Consider the following 16,401-nt stretch of genomic DNA (forward strand, 5'->3'; position numbering starts at 1 on the left):
GTATCACAAATATGAAAACTTGAATAATATGGGGAAAATGCTTGATAATTTTAGTTATTAACTAATAGTGTTTCAAATCCTATTAATATGATTTTAGTTAATAACATGCTAAACATTTATTAAAATACCATAGATATGGTTTCCAAATGTTGTGTTGAAAATTTATTAAAATGTCACAGGCATTATCTCTTTATCAAATAATATTATGAACACTTACTTAAATTTCTATAAGTATGATTTCTAACAATATATTGAAAATTTATGAAAAATAATAAGCATATTTTTAATACCATTATATGTTGAAATATTAATTAAAATGTTATAGACATGATTTCAATATAAAATATAATATGATAAATAATTATTAAAACCCTATTGGCATGATTTCTAAATAAAATATCAAAAACTCTTTTAATCCTATAGATATGATTTCTATATGATTTTTGTCATGCTAAATAAATCATTCGGACATGATATCTAAACAATTAATATGTTAGAAAATATTAATTAAAATATATATAGACATGATATATTAAAATTATAAATTATATGGAAATGATGTCTATACGAAATGGTATTCACATCTAGATACGATTAAATCATCATATTCAAGATTATTTAGTAGATTCTACCTATATAATATCTAAATAGTTAATATGACAAAGTTATTGTTTGAAACTATATTCACGGTTTTAAGTTTAAAAGACAAGTTATAACGTAGAAATATCATCAAAGTAATTATTCTAATGAGTATTAAAATTTAATAAACAAAGATAACATATATAAAATAGACAAATTATTTTTTTGAAAACATATATGATGATAAACGATATTTAACAAACTATCCTTAAATCATTTTATTTTATTTTGTTTTATTTTTTATTAAAGCAAATATTTATGTCATGAATAAAAAAACCTAAGCATGTGGAAATGAGTAGTATAACTAGATCACATGTATCCCAAGCACATATAAATTTATGATAAACTAGAAAATAAATAAAATAAGCAAGTAGCAAGTATATTCCTCCCCATGTATCCTCCCCTTTTTATTGTATACAGAGTTTATTATTACATGCCAAAATAATTAAGAAAGAATAATACACAAATAGAAATAATAACCGGAACTAAAACTATTTGAATCCTGTTCCAAATGAACATCTTCATGTCTTGCCTTCGAAATCCAAATTCTGCTAAACCATAAAGAAATTACAAACAGTATACGAATAATATAGAGGTGTAACATGATTATATAATTTCATCCAAACAAAATAATCAAACAAACATAAAAACACATTTAAAATAATAGACCTCCACATATAAAGAAAAAGATTAGGACTAACCTGAAAGCTTTAGTTAAAAGGCATAGACAAATAAAATGTAACTTGTGATGTTGAGAACAATCAGAATAATATTAAAACATGTAAGACAACTCTTCTTATTTGTTTTTTTTATTTTTTTTGGTTTGAGATGTAAGAAATAAAAAAAAATGTTATTTTGTTTAACTCTCTTTTTATTTTTGCTCTCTCCTGTTTTCTGTGTGTGTCTCTCCTCTGTGTTCTTCAAATAAATATGAAAGATCTTCTTGTATAGTGATAAGAAGACAATCTAGAAAAAACAAAAAAATAAAGAAAAATCTTAATCCCATTTTAGTCAAAAATTTTCCAATAAGTCATAGGAAGAAATGCATATTTCAAAGGGAAGTGACAAAGTTTTCAACAACAAAATCAACCAAGATTCTTAACGGCACACTCAATCGAAATTTCAAACCCCAAATCAATTCAAATCAAAAATGATGAAAAAGTCACGCTTAAAAATAAGTAACATTGCCTAAAAGTCCAAAACTCATGCTTAAAGGGATTTACTATCAATAATTGATAAGAAGCTATGCAACTTAATCAAAATAAATATTCAAGTATTCGACCAAAATTTCAAACTCTCAACAGTGTAATAATATTTCAGATTTCACAAGCAAACCAAATCAAAGTATGAATTTAAACAAAAATATAAAAATATTACAACTTTGACATAAATGTTTAAAATAAATTTAATGTGAGTTTTCCACAGATCTATATTGCAGACGAAACAAAATCATTAAACTTAAACTTAAGGCAAAAATTCATCGACTTCATGATTTCACTTAGAAAACAATCATTACGAAATTCATATTAAATCTGTAGGGAAATTAAGCTTAATTCATGATTTTCACTTAATAGAAAACATTCTAAAATTTATGTTAAATCCGTAAGTAAATCAATCCCACCAAATAAAGTTTAAACAAAAAAAAATTAGAACGATAATACCGAAGAGGTCTTGTAAATATCCGTCTTTAATAGAATGATCTGATCTCTCATCTTTGCGGTGTCTTGTCTTCATCGTCGGAGCTTGCTGCAGGAATGATTGTCTCGTTGTTGTTTGTGTCGAGCTGCTGCCGCCGACAGCGCTGCTGGCTATCGCCGTTGCTCTCTGGTGGAGCTGCTGTTCGTGGAGATCGCTGCTGAGCGTCGATGGCTGCTGGTGTTGAGGTTGCTTCCATCGCCGGAGGTTGATGTTACGTCACTGCTGCTGCTGTCCGTCGTTGTTGATGCTGCTGTCCAACGACGGTACGACAGCATGGTGAAAGGGGTTATTTGGTGGTGTTGCGATGGTGGTGGAGGTGAAAGGGCGGCGGATCTCTCTTCTCTTTTGTAGAAGATGAAGTAGAGAGTATAGAGAAAGAGAGTTAGGGTGAGAGAGTTATAGAGAGAGTGAGGTCTTTTGATGATGAGGAAAAAAGAAAAATCAAAATTAGTTTTAGGGTTTGGGGTGTAGGTAGTTAGGAATGGGAGTTTTAATCCTAGCCGTTCATTAATTTTGATGAGAGGTTGGGATTGAATCTTGGTATTTGATAAAGATGAGATAGATGGATATGATAAAAGATGGATTTAAAATTATACCACTACTTATTATATACTATGTATGTATATATATATATATATATGACGTACGTATGTATATAATACGTACTAAATAGATGCATAATTAACATAGTTAACTAAAATATATGATAAACTCAATTAATTAATGACTTTTATATGCACATGTATACAAGACGTATTAAAATTGATATGTATATATTAATATGAATAAGTAAATTATAAAATAAACTTAGTTAAGTAATATTTTTTATATAAAGAAAATACACACATATATAATATATACTAAATAGACATGTAAAAATAATTGAACGTATAAAGCTCGTTATTTAAAAAATAAAAATAATAAAGTTAATAGTTATAATATTAATAAATAGCAAAAATATTATAAATTACGAATGTCAAAATATACGATTTATTGGGTAAAACTAAATATAACTTTATTTATTTAATAAAGAAATATTTTTAAAAAATGCCTATAGCAATCCGAAAAGTAGTTATGGATCAGTAAAAATTGGGTGTCAGCAGTCACCATGGGTTGTGGTCCTCTCCTATTTGAGCAGCTTCACTAAAATGGCCATAAAGTTTTACTTTAAACTCGGAATAAGGCAAACTCGAGGCGTTGGAAAGAGGATTTAGATACCTTTGATTTGATAGGTCATGGGATAGTTATTCGAAATACTCAAGGATATATGATTGCTTAAAGTTGACCTATTTAAAATCTTAAATCGAAACTCAATCGATAGGGAAGCTTTCAACTTAACTTTGTGCTAAAGGATTCTTGGGACCTTAAAACATCTCCAAATATATTCCCACGCTAAATAATTGGACTTAAAACCCATAAGATAAAATGAATGGATCCCTGGACGGACCATCTTCACGGTCCGTGAAAAGCTCCACTGGCCGTGGGGTTGTCCGTGAAGATTGCCTTGGGAAATTTCCTGAGGGTCTTGGGGAGGGGTCACCACGGAGGGATTTAAGGCCCGTGGTGCTAACAATGGTCTATGGTCCTCCATCGTGGTTTGTCCCTTGCAGATCTGAGTCTATGAATCTCTACCATGATTGCTCACTACGGTCCGTGATGATTACCACAGCTCATGAAGGCTTCCGTAGCCAACTCCTGGTGCCAGTTTTTCTGCAATTTCTAAAAATTCATCCTTTGTTCCTTGGTTTGGGACCTTCCACATTTTCGGGGTCTTACACCCTTAAACTTAAAGTTAAAGTTAAAGAAATTATTAAAGTCGAAGGAGTTTACCCGGCAAGTAGTCTCTCCGTGCCAATGTAAGAGGTTATGTTGGATTCCATGTAATAGCTCGCATAGTCTTAAAAGTCAGTTATGGTCAGGTTCCCACAAAATAAATATTTCAAATGTTTTGTATATGATTGATTACTCATGCATTGCATTATGTTTCATATTACTTAAATGTTCTAATATTTCTTAATGTTCATGCATGCCTACATACTTAGTACATTAAAAGTACTAACGAATACTCTATTGCCTACATGATATCACTATGTAGGGACCGACATTCCTCTACACTCTCCTCTACGTGACTAGTTGATTACGTTGAAGGCTACATAGTTGATGAGTTCCTATGTTTCGGGAACTACATCCCCTTTTCATTTCTTGCTTATAACATGTATAGACTTGTGGTCATCTTTTTGTATTTTTGACACTATATTCAGGGTGAGCTAGAGACATGTCTTCGCCCCCGCCAAGTCCTTTAGTAGAGGTATGCTTAGATATGAATGTATAACGTTTAAGTTTGACTTTTGTCTCCTATTCTATGTTGATTCCCTTAGTCCCATTATCCCCTCTATTTCCTCTTGTTGTTATTGAATGTCACTACTTATGAAAAAATCATGAATGCTAAGAGACTTGGGTGAGGTACCTTCGGGTGTCTTATTCGCCGTATAACGTCTAGGCCCTAGGCTCGGGTTGTGACAAACTTGGTATCAAAGCTCGAGGTTTTGAATGATTCTTGAAATCCAACATACCACATAGAATAGGTCTTATTCATAATTGTGAAGCGTGCCACAACTATGAATAAGAGACTATAGGACACTTAGGAAATTTTTCACTTCTTTCAAATTCATGTCTTGCCTTGGAGTGTCCTAACACCTCCTCTAACTAACGCATCATTTTATGTATTCTAGATCATGCGTCCAAGAAGAGTACCTCCACCTAGAGCAAGGGTTGTTGATGAAGACTAAACTCCTCCAAGTTCCCAAAGCTCTACACCATGAGGAGGGGGTGACCTATGCAGAATTCTGAAATATTATCACCTTGTTGGCTCAAGTCGTAGCCAACAAAACAACCAAAGCATTGTTCCTCCTCCTTCTCAAGGGCCTACTCTGGCATCTAATATTTGAGACTTCAAGAGAATGAATCCACCCGAGTTTGATGGTTCTAAGGTAGATGAGGACCCCATCGAGTTCATTGATGAGGTATATCGTATATTGGCTATCATGGGTGTGAATCCACATGAGAAGGCCAAGTTAGTGGCCTATCAACTCAAGGGTATGAAAAGGTTTTAGTATGAATAATGGGTCATTAAGAGGGGTAAATATATGAAGCCTATCGAATGGGAAGAGTTCAAAGGTACCTTCCTAGACCGTTTCTTTCCTTTAGATCTAAATGCGACAAAAGATCCAAGAGTTCATCAATCTTTACCAGGGGAGTATGAGTGTGAGGGAATATACCCTCAAATTCACCAAATTATCTAAGTATGCTCCATTCCTGGTCTCCGATCCAAGAGAAAGGATGAGCAAGTTCATTTCTCGTGTTTCTAGCTTGGTATCCAAAGAGTGAAAAATGGCCATGTTGGTCAAATAGATAGACATCTCCTAACTTATGACATATGCGGAATAAATTGAGGATGCGAAGTTAAGGAAGTGGTCAATAGGGTTTAAGAAGGCTAGAGTTGATGACGGAGGGGTCAATCCTCAAAGGTCCGGGTATGATAGTAATGGCAAGGGCCAAGGTTGGCAACTATTTATATGGCAAGGTTCCACCAATACCTCTCCTCCAAGGTTTCACAAGGACAAAGGTACCAACCCGGTGGTTGCAAGATTGAACGTTGGTTCTTAAACTTTCCCCATTTACAAGAAGTGTGGGAGAACTCATAAAGGGGAATGTTTAGCCGGCTCCAATGCATGTTTTAAATATGGCAAGCTGGGCCACTATGTTAGAGATTATAGAGGTGGTGGTGGTGGTGGTAGACCTCAGACCAAATTGCTCAAGGTCAACAAGTTCAAAGAGGAGGCCAATGCACCAACTGGTTTTATGCATTTCATGGGAGACAAAAGGTTGAGGAAACACCCAATATCGTTACCGGTATGTTAAAGGTATTTGCTTTTGATGTGTATACATTGTTAGATCTGGGTGCAAACTTGTTATTTGCTACTCCATTCCTAGATAATAGGTTTGATGTGTTACCCAAAATTTTAGTAGAGCCTTATTTGGTATCTACCTCCATTGGTAAGTCGGTTGTTGCTAGAAAAGTCTATAAGGGTTATCTCATGTCTATCTTGCATAAAGTTGTTCCTTGTGACCTCATAGAGCTTTACATGGCATATTTTGATGTATTTTATGCCTCTATATATTATAGGACTTGACGAGTCAAGTTTTAATTGTCAAATAAGTCTACTTTTAAATGGAAAGGTCATGATTCGGTAGTGAAAGGTAGGTTCATTTCTTGTCTTAAGGCCCGAAAGTTGATTGCTAAGGTTGAATCTATCACATTGTGAGGGTTAGGGATGTCGACTCCAAAAAATTTTCTATTGAGTCGGTTCTCGTAGTTAATGAGTTTCTCGATGTCTTTTGCGATGACCTTCCCAGTATCCCTCTTAAAAGAAAAGTTGATTTTAGTAGCGATCTTCTCCCCGATACCCAGCCTATCTCTATGCCTCCCTATCGAATGGCCTCGATGAAATTAAAAGAGTTGAAGGAATAATTGAAAGATTTATTGGAGAAGGGGTTCATAAGGCCAAGTATTTCACCATGAGGTGCTCCAGTATTGTTTGTGAGAAAGAAGGATGGGTCTCTTCGAATATGCATAGCCTACTGACAATTGAACAAGGTGACCATTAAGAACAAATACCCAACCCCTAGGATAGATGATTTACTTGATCAATCGCAAGAGGCAAGTCACTTCTCCGATATCGATTTTTGATCTGGCTATCATCAACTAAGGGTAAGAGAGTGTGAAATTCCTACGATGGCATTTCAAAATAAGGTATGGTCACTTTGAGTTCGTAGTAATATCCTTTGGGTTGACGAATGCGCCGGTGGTGTTTATGGACTTAATGAATAGGGTGTTAAAACCTTACCTTGATACTTTTGTAGTGGTCTTCATTGATAATATTTTGATCTACTCTCAGGGTGAGGAAGAACATAAGAATGATTTAAGGATTGTGCTCCAAATTGAGGGATAGGCAATTGTGTGCAAAATTTAGCAAGTGTGAATTTTGGTTAAAGGAGGTGGCTTTTCTTGGTCATATAGTGTCCGGTGATGAGATCAAGGTTGATCCTAAGAAAACAGAGGCGGTCAAGAATTGGCCTAGGCCATTGTCTCCTTCGGACATTAGGAGATTTTTAGATCTAGCTGGGTACTATAGAAGATTGGTTGAAGAGTTCTCTTCCATCTTATCTCCTATGATGAAATTGACCCTAAAGAAGTGAAATTTATATGGACGGATTAGTGTGAAAAGAGTTTCCAAACTCTGAAAGATCAACTTACCTCTACTCCTATTTTGACTTTATCGGAAGGATTAGAAGTGTTTGTGGTTTATTGTGATTCTTCAAAGATTGGTTTAGGTTGTGTCTTAATACAAAATGGCAAAGTTATAGCCAATGCTTCTAGACAATTGAAAGTGCATAAGCGTAACTACCCTACCCATGATCTTGAGCTAGCGGCTGTTGTTTTTGCTTTAAAGGTTTTTTGGAATTATCTTTATGGGTTACATGCGGATATGTCCACCAATCACAAGAGTCTCCAATATGTGTTCACCCAAAAGGACCTCAATCTAAGGTAAAAGAGATGTCTTAAACTCCTCATGACTATGACATGAGCGTGCATTATCATCCAAGTAATGCCAATGTGGTTGACGATAAATTTAGTAGAGTCTCTATGGGAAGTGTAGTTCATGTTGATGAAGGGAAGAGAGAGTTGGTAAAGAATGTTCATCGGTTGGCTAGATTAGGGGTGAAGTTGAGTGGTTCCGATGATGGTGGTATGGTTGTTCAAAATGGGTTCGAAATGATCTTTAGTGGGGATGATAAGTCCAAATAAGACCTTGACCCGAAATAAGTAGAGTTAAAGAAGTAAGTAAAAAAAGAAAGTAGAGGTTTTTTCATAAGGGGGAGATGGGTTACTACACTATCAAGGTCGGCTATGTGTTCCGAATGTGTATGGCCTAAGGGGTTTAATTTTGAAGGAGTCTCATAATTCTTGATACTCTATTCATCGCGGTTCGACTGAAATGTACTGAGACTAAAAGGAGCGTTATTGGTGGGTGGCATGGAAAAGGACATACCAAGGTTCGTATCCGAATGTCCGAATTGACAACAAGGAAAGGTCGAACATTAAAGGTCAGGTGACCTAGCCCAAGATATTGAAATTTCCACTTAGAAGTGGGAAAATGTGAATATGGATTTTGTAGTGGGTCTGCCTCGCACTCGGAAGCATCATGACTAGATTTGGGTGATTGTTGATAGAATAAAAAATTCAACTCACTTTCTACCAATAAAGACTTCTTATAATGTCGAAGATTAAGCTAAGTTATATATTCAAGAGATGGTGAGGTTGCATGGTGTGCCGTTGTCAATTATTTCAGATCATTGTACCCAATTCACTTCTCATTTGTGGAGATCATTTCAAAGAGGTCTTGGTACCAAGGTGAAGCTAAGTACCGCATTCCATCCTCAAACTAATGGGTAAGACAAACTTATAATTCAAACACTAGAGGATATGCTAAGGGCTTGTGTGTTGGAATTCAAGAAGAGTTGGGATGATCGTCTACCGCTCATCGAATTCGCCTTCAACAATAGCTACCACTCAAGCATTAAGATGGCACCGTTTGAGGCCTTATATGGAAGACAATGTAGATCTCCGGTTGGTTGGTTCAAAATAGGTGAGATGACATTGTTGGGTCCCAATTTGGTGCTTGATGCTTTGGAGAAGGTGAGAGTCATTAGGGAAAGGTTGAAGACGGCTCAAAGTCATATTTTGATACTAGGAGAAGGTATCTTGAGTTTGGTGAGGATGATTAGGTGTACTTAAAGGTTTCGCCCATGAAGGGTGTAGTTCGGTTTGGTAAGAAGGGGAAATTGAGCCCTAGGTATGTAGGACCCTATAGAATCTTGAGACGTGTTGGTAAGGTTGCTTATGAGTTAGAGTTGCCTTTGGAAATGGCCACGGTTCATTCGGTGTTTCATGTGTCTATGTTGAGAAAATATGTGGGTGATCCTAGTTCCATTGTCCTATTAGAGGTAGTAAATGTTGAAAAAAACTCAACTTATGAAGAGGTCCCGATTGAAATTTTGGATCGGTAAGTTAAGAGATTGAGGAACAAAGAAGTTGCATTCGTTAAAGTCCTTTGAAGAAATCAAGAAGTTGAAAGTGCTACATGAGAAGGGAAAGCGGATATGATGAAATCTTACACTTATCTACTCAAGCCTAAGGTACTAAGTTACTCATGCTCAAATGTTTAAGACTCCTATGTTTCAGTTTTCCTAAGTCTTCATATGCATACATGTTCATGAAGTTGTTTTGTTAAAGTCATGTTTTATGATAAGTTTAAAGATCTTATATTTTATGCATTCCAAGTGTCATTGTATTCATGATTGGGTGACTAGTCCTTGTGCCATGTCTATTCTATGCTAATAATTCTCATTCGAGGACGAATGTTCACAAGGTGGAGATATTATAAGACCCCAAAAATTTGGAAAGTCCTAAAATGAGGAACAAAGAATGAAAATGTAGAAACCTTGCACCAAGTGTTCACCACGAAAGGCCATCACGGGCCGTGGTACGCACCACGCCTTGTGGTGAGCCACTATGGTGGATTCAGAGAATCAGACCTATAGGAAAGGTACCATGACGAGGGACCACGAACCATGAAGCACCATAGACCGTGAATCCCTCTGTGGTGACCCCTCCCCTAAGGCCCCAAGAAACTTCCCAAGGCAAGGGCCATGGCCGACCACCACAGACCGTGGAGCCCTTCACGGATCATGGTGTGTTTTCGTGGTGGTCACTCTGTAAGCCTCCTACAGGACCTGCACCACGGCCACGTTTCATGGGCCCTGCTGGCCTTCATGGTCCGTGAAGAAGGTTCAGAGACCCTCCTTGCAAACTCTCAAAAACTTTTTCCAAGTCAATCATCACAGGACTCCACTATGGACCGTGGTTAGCACCATGGACTGTGGTGAGAACCACGAATCGTGAAGGGTCCCCGTGAATCCAGTTTGACCAAGTTTTTAAAAGGGGCATTTAGGTTTTTTCTTGTGTTGTAACTCAAAGTGAGATCGTTTTGAGGGCAAACTTCACCTATCTAAAGACGCTAAAGCCTTTCTACACTCATTCACTTTCACTCAAGTTCTAAGACCCAAACCCTAACCACTCAAGTTCTCTCAAGTCTTCATCTTCATCAAGAAAGCTAAGGTTCATTCAAGTAAGATCAAGTCTCCATTTGTTTGAAGCTTACATTAGGGTTTCATTCTCCAAGGTATGTGGGTCTCATTCATGAGTTCTCCACCCATGGAGCCTAAGTGATTTCCAAACTTAATATTTCAATTTTAAATGATAAAATCTTATGGATTTTTATATGATGATTCTAAATGCATAGATTGTTGTCTATTTGACGTTTATTTACCCATATGATATATATTTACTCTCAATTTCATGAAATATCAAGGTCCTTATATGAAGGTATGAAAGTAGTTTTAAAGTGCACTGGTGGGTTGTTTTAAGATATTTTAATTGATGCATTTCCATTACCCTTATGTATTCTAGCATTGTTTTAAATATATTTGAAGGTTGAATGAAATGAGCCCACCTAGTTTCATTATGTTGAAATAGAGTTGAATTGAAAGCTTTGACTCCAAAATGAAAGTTTATGAAAGCTAATGTTTATGATTGAAGAAATTCTTATGAAATGAAAGAATGATTCAATGATGATGGAAAGGGCTTCTTAGACAAAGAATGGATTTTATGTGATAAGGACAATTCTCACATATTTAAATCAAATAAAAGGTTTTAATGAGCTAGCATAGGTTTGACCTAGCACCGAATGTAGCATGTAGATGGGGACTCGACTTAAGGGGTCTTTAAGTAAAGTCTCATATTACATGAAGTATGTGCTACCATATGTACCATTGTATGCTATTTAGGCTAGTGGATCCAAAAATAGCCCTTAAAGTTAAAGTTAAAGAAATTATTAAAGTCGAAGGAGTTTACCCGGCAAGTAGTCTCCCCGTGCCAATGTAAGGGGTTATGTTGGATTCCATGTAATAGCTCGCATAGTCTTAAAAGTCAGTTATGGTCATCTTCCCACAAAATGAATGTTTCAAATATTATGTATATGATTGATTACTCATGCATTGGATTATGTTTCATATTACTTAAATTTTCTAATGTTTCTTAATGTTCATACATGCCTACATACTTAGTACATTCAAAGTACTAACGCATACTCTATTGCCTACATGATATCACCATGTAGGGACCAATGTTGCTCCACACTTTCCTCTATGTGGCTAGTTGATTACGTTGAAGGCTACATAGTTGGTGAGTTCCCATATTCTGGGAACAACATCCCTTTTTCTTTTCTTGCTTATGACATGTATAGACTTATGGTCATCTTTTGGTATTTTTGACATTACATTCAAGGGTGAGCTAGGGACATATTTCTAATGCTCTTGAAGTTGGTTTTGATGATTTGACAAACTCAGAGAATAGGTAGAGGACCTGGTCCCTTTGAGGACTTCTTGTTGATAACGACAGTAAACAAATAGTACATAACAGATCCTACCAAGTCTGTAGGTCTGTGTGTACGCGGCCGATTCCTTGTGCAAAAGGTCAATTGTCTAACCAATACAAATCATCCAGCACATGGTATATCGGTGATATGTACATTCTTTACAATATTTTCTCATTTGGCTTTTGGAATCTGAAAAAGGGAATATCTATTAAAGTTTATACTCTCAAATATTGGAAATTTACTCTTAAAGAAGACCAAGGATCTGATAGAGTTATCAGTGTTTTGTTCTTATTTTTAGAGTTGTAATCTTGTTCTTAATATTGTAAGGTCTACTTTCTAATCTGTAAATGAAGTTAGATCAGTTCTCATTTCTTATTTCCTTTGTTCATCTTATCGAAGTAACTAGAGCTGGTTATGAAGATCACCTGAACTCTAAATCATCTAAGAGCTTAGTAATTTAGGAAACAATAGAGTTGTTGTTTCAAAGTATGTAACATAGTTGTTACAAGGAGTGGAGAGAGATTATGAGTACAATTCCTACATTACAATAGCTAGTAATATAATTTTTGGCTCAATTGTTCTAGTGAAGATTTGAGCTGAAATCATGTGGGACAGGTCGTGATTTTTTTCCCTTGAGCAAGGAGTTTCCACGTAAATTTTTTTTGTTTATTTTATCTTTCTATTCTTTAAGTTTCTGCACTAATTTGTGATAGGGACTTGGTCCTTATTATTCTGGTGGAAGCAGTCATTTTAAAACATGTCTTAGCTATCAAGACCCAACTCCGTAGGCCGTGACGCGTGCCCAAACTAGGCACTCGCGTATATCCCTGCTATCTGTAAGTAAATCTGTCCCTTGTTTTAGTTATAGAACATCAACAGGCAGGATAGCATATAAGCCAACGAGGCTTATCATAGGCACCACTGTATATACATGCATATACAACCCATATACAACCCACATACATGTCCACAGACTTCTAAGAGTAAGAAAAATAATATAAGGCGGGACAGGGCCCCACCGTATCTGTGAACAAATAAATATATATATCGAAGGTTAATACCAAAACTAGGCTCCGACACAATAAAGCGCTTTTGAACTGTTGAGTGGAACTCCTACGCTGACGGATCCCCCAAAGTGTGTATCTGTACCTGCGGACATGAACGCAGCCCTCCAAGAAAGGAGGGGTCAGTACGACATATGTACTGAGTATGTAAGGCATAGACATCATAAGGAAATTATAGTTAGCGTAGGGATGCAGGGGCAAGTATAACATTTAACCATTTACCGTACTTACATCGTATAAAAGAACGTCATATATATTACCATCACGTACTCTACCCGGCCCATTTTGGAAACTTGATGTACCATCTATATCATTCTGTCATCATATGCACATATATATTATTAGCGTTGTGGAACGTATAGCCCGATCCATATATATAGTAAGTACATGCTGAGGAACGTACAACCCAATCCGCACATCGTATAATAATGCTGAGGAACATTCGGTCCGATCCACATATCATATAATAATGCCGAGGAACATTCGATCTGATCCAGATATCATATAGAAATGCCGAGGAACATTCGGTCCGATTCAGATATTATATATACATACGTACCCAGTCCTCTAGTGAGGGACTCGGTGAATCATAACTGTAGGACCATCATAGGGTCCGATGCCATTACCACCTTATCACATCACATCATCATACCTATATATATACATATGTACCCGACCCTCTAGTGAGGAACTTAGTGAGTTGTTCATGTCATTGCATTATCATTTCCTCATATAGCGTACCCGGCCCTTTAGTGAGGAACTCGATGGATAATGCAGTGAACTGCGCATGATTACATACCCGGCCTGAGACTCGGTGATAGAAGGGTTACCGTATACACGAGTAGAGTAGTGGGTAACCATATGCATTTTAGATCGTATTTGAGACTCGATGGAATACTCAAAATGTGCTATCACTCAAAAACCAAGACAAGAGTCATGTGAAGTACCTTTTGATTACCACTATGGATTAGGTCAAAATAGAACTTTTGGAATCATATTCCCGTATCAAGTCATCATCAAATATCTTTTAGGAATCAAGAAGTTGGCTATCCTAGTGGCTTTAATAAGAGGAACTTCCTTGGAATTGTATACGTTTCATCTATTTGTTTCATAAAGATCAAGTCAAAAAGAAAGGAAGATTAACTTTACATACTTACTACTTCCCAATGTATAGAAAAACTTGAGAAGCAATAGCTCAATTATTGAAAGAGTTCCAACATTAGAGGATGAGTAAGAAACACTTAGGAATGGAGTCACCTCCGTGATTGTATCATCTTTTACGTACATCTAGGACATGCCAAAAGAAGAGAAAGAATAAGCTTTACATACTTTCTACTTTTCCTCATGGAGTCATCATATGCATATATCGTACCCGGCCCGTCATGGCTCGGTGAATAATTATAGCATAATAGCATCATACTTATATCAAAAGCATACCAAGAGGAAAGAAGAATAGATCTATTTACTCATGCCAAAGACATGCCAAGAGAAAGGAGATAACATCACATACTTACTACTCTCCATCATATAGAAGCCTTGAGAGACAATAACTCAACTAGTATAAAAATTCTATCATTGAGAAGTGAATAAGACTTATGAGTCATACTTGGGGTTATATGAATGGAATTATCCCCACATTTCGTCTATCAATCACTTAAGGCTAAGACATGCCAAGAGAAAGCTTCACATACCTTTTTCGGGATTAATTGAAATTCGGCTTGCCTTGATACCTCCTTAACCTATTTGACATAAAAGTAATACTAAGATTAATAAAATTTCACTTTCAAATATCCCACTCTACAACCAAGTACTAATAGGAGTCATTTTCTTATCCATTACCCTCAACTAGTTTGTTACTAGTTCCGATGCTACCGAAAATCGAGTAGCATTTCCCCTATAACTTCAACATCCCCGAGGTTTCAACTCGGCCACAGTACCAACAACCATACCAACAACAAGCATATATACAAGTAAACCACCTCAACATTACATAACACAACTCCAAACAACTAGCTCAAAACTACGATATGAAAATAGAGTTTTTAATCTTTATTTCACAAAATCTTTAACCATACCAAATAGAGGGTCATGTGATTGCAATAAGAAGCACCCACACCCTTTTTAAAACACTTTAAAGCCCTTCAACATGTAGCCCAACCACCTGCACCCGCAGCACCACAACGACAACCCACTACTCGACTTCAATTTAGCTATAACCACTTCAATTTAGTTTGTTTCTAACATCAAGCATCCTTATGCAATTTTTCAACTTCCAACCTTATTTAAGACATGTAATATAACTCATAACAACATCATAAGCCCCAATTTAAAAGAGAAGTCCTTACCTTGCCTGAAACTCGTCAAACTCGTCGAAACTTGCCTCGAAAGTTCCTTCAGCGCGACTAAAACTTTATGGCTTTTTGCTATTCTTTTAGGGCTGCTTGAAGCCATAAATTTACATCAATAACACCTTCATACCCTCGTGGTATACCCTATATAATTAATTCACAAAACAAAATCGGAGAACTCACCTTTTCTCCCTAAAACCGTAGCTCTCTTTCTCTAGCTTCAAGTTTTCTCTTCTCTTCTTCTTTCTAGAATTTTCTTTTGATAAAGATGAACTAAAAGATAAGGATGGGCTAAAAGTCATCAAACATACATATATAGGCTACTTTAGGGGTGACACGTGTAAAGCCCTCATTGGGCCAACACACCCCTTTTCTCCAATCACAGGTTGCCTTGTGGCATGTGTGTGGGGGGTCCACTACCCTTGCTCCAGCTGCTGCCATGTGGCACTCTCTCATGCTGCCTCATGGGATTCTCTTTTCCCCTCGTGGGTTTGTAATCTCGTCTTACTTTATGAACCTATGTAATCCTTGCTACGTAAACTTGATATGTACTCCAGTAGCTTAAGTATCTAAGATTTCCAAGTTGGTAGCTTACGTAAATAAGTCATGTCCTATGACTCATTATTCGGTCTCCAACTTCTTCCGGATTCTTATAACTCTATTTTCAATCTTCTCTACTATGGGGTATCACATTCTCCCTTCCTTAGATTTTTTTAATAGCGTTATAGATTACTCGGCTCACATGGTAACTCTTAAGAAGCTTAATAATTCTTAAGAAGGCTTAAGAAGCTTTAAGAAACTTTAGGAAACCTTAAGAAACTTAAGAGGCTTACAATCCTTCCAAGAACTTAAGAGCCTTTCAAGAGACTTAAGAACGCGTTTCAAAGTACAAAAGTACGGGGCATAATATTAGCCCCCGCCAAGTCTTTTAGTAGAGGTATTCTTGGACATGAATGTATGACTTTTAAGTTTGACTTTTGTCTCGTATGCTATGTTGATTTCCTTAGTCCCATTATCACCTCTATTTTCACTTGTTATTGAATGTCACTACCTATGAAAAGCTAAATGAATGCTAAGAGACTTAGGTGAGGT

The sequence above is a fragment of the Solanum dulcamara genome, chromosome 6, assembly GCF_947179165.1.
Source record: "Solanum dulcamara chromosome 6, daSolDulc1.2, whole genome shotgun sequence".
Taxonomy (NCBI): domain Eukaryota; kingdom Viridiplantae; phylum Streptophyta; class Magnoliopsida; order Solanales; family Solanaceae; genus Solanum; species Solanum dulcamara.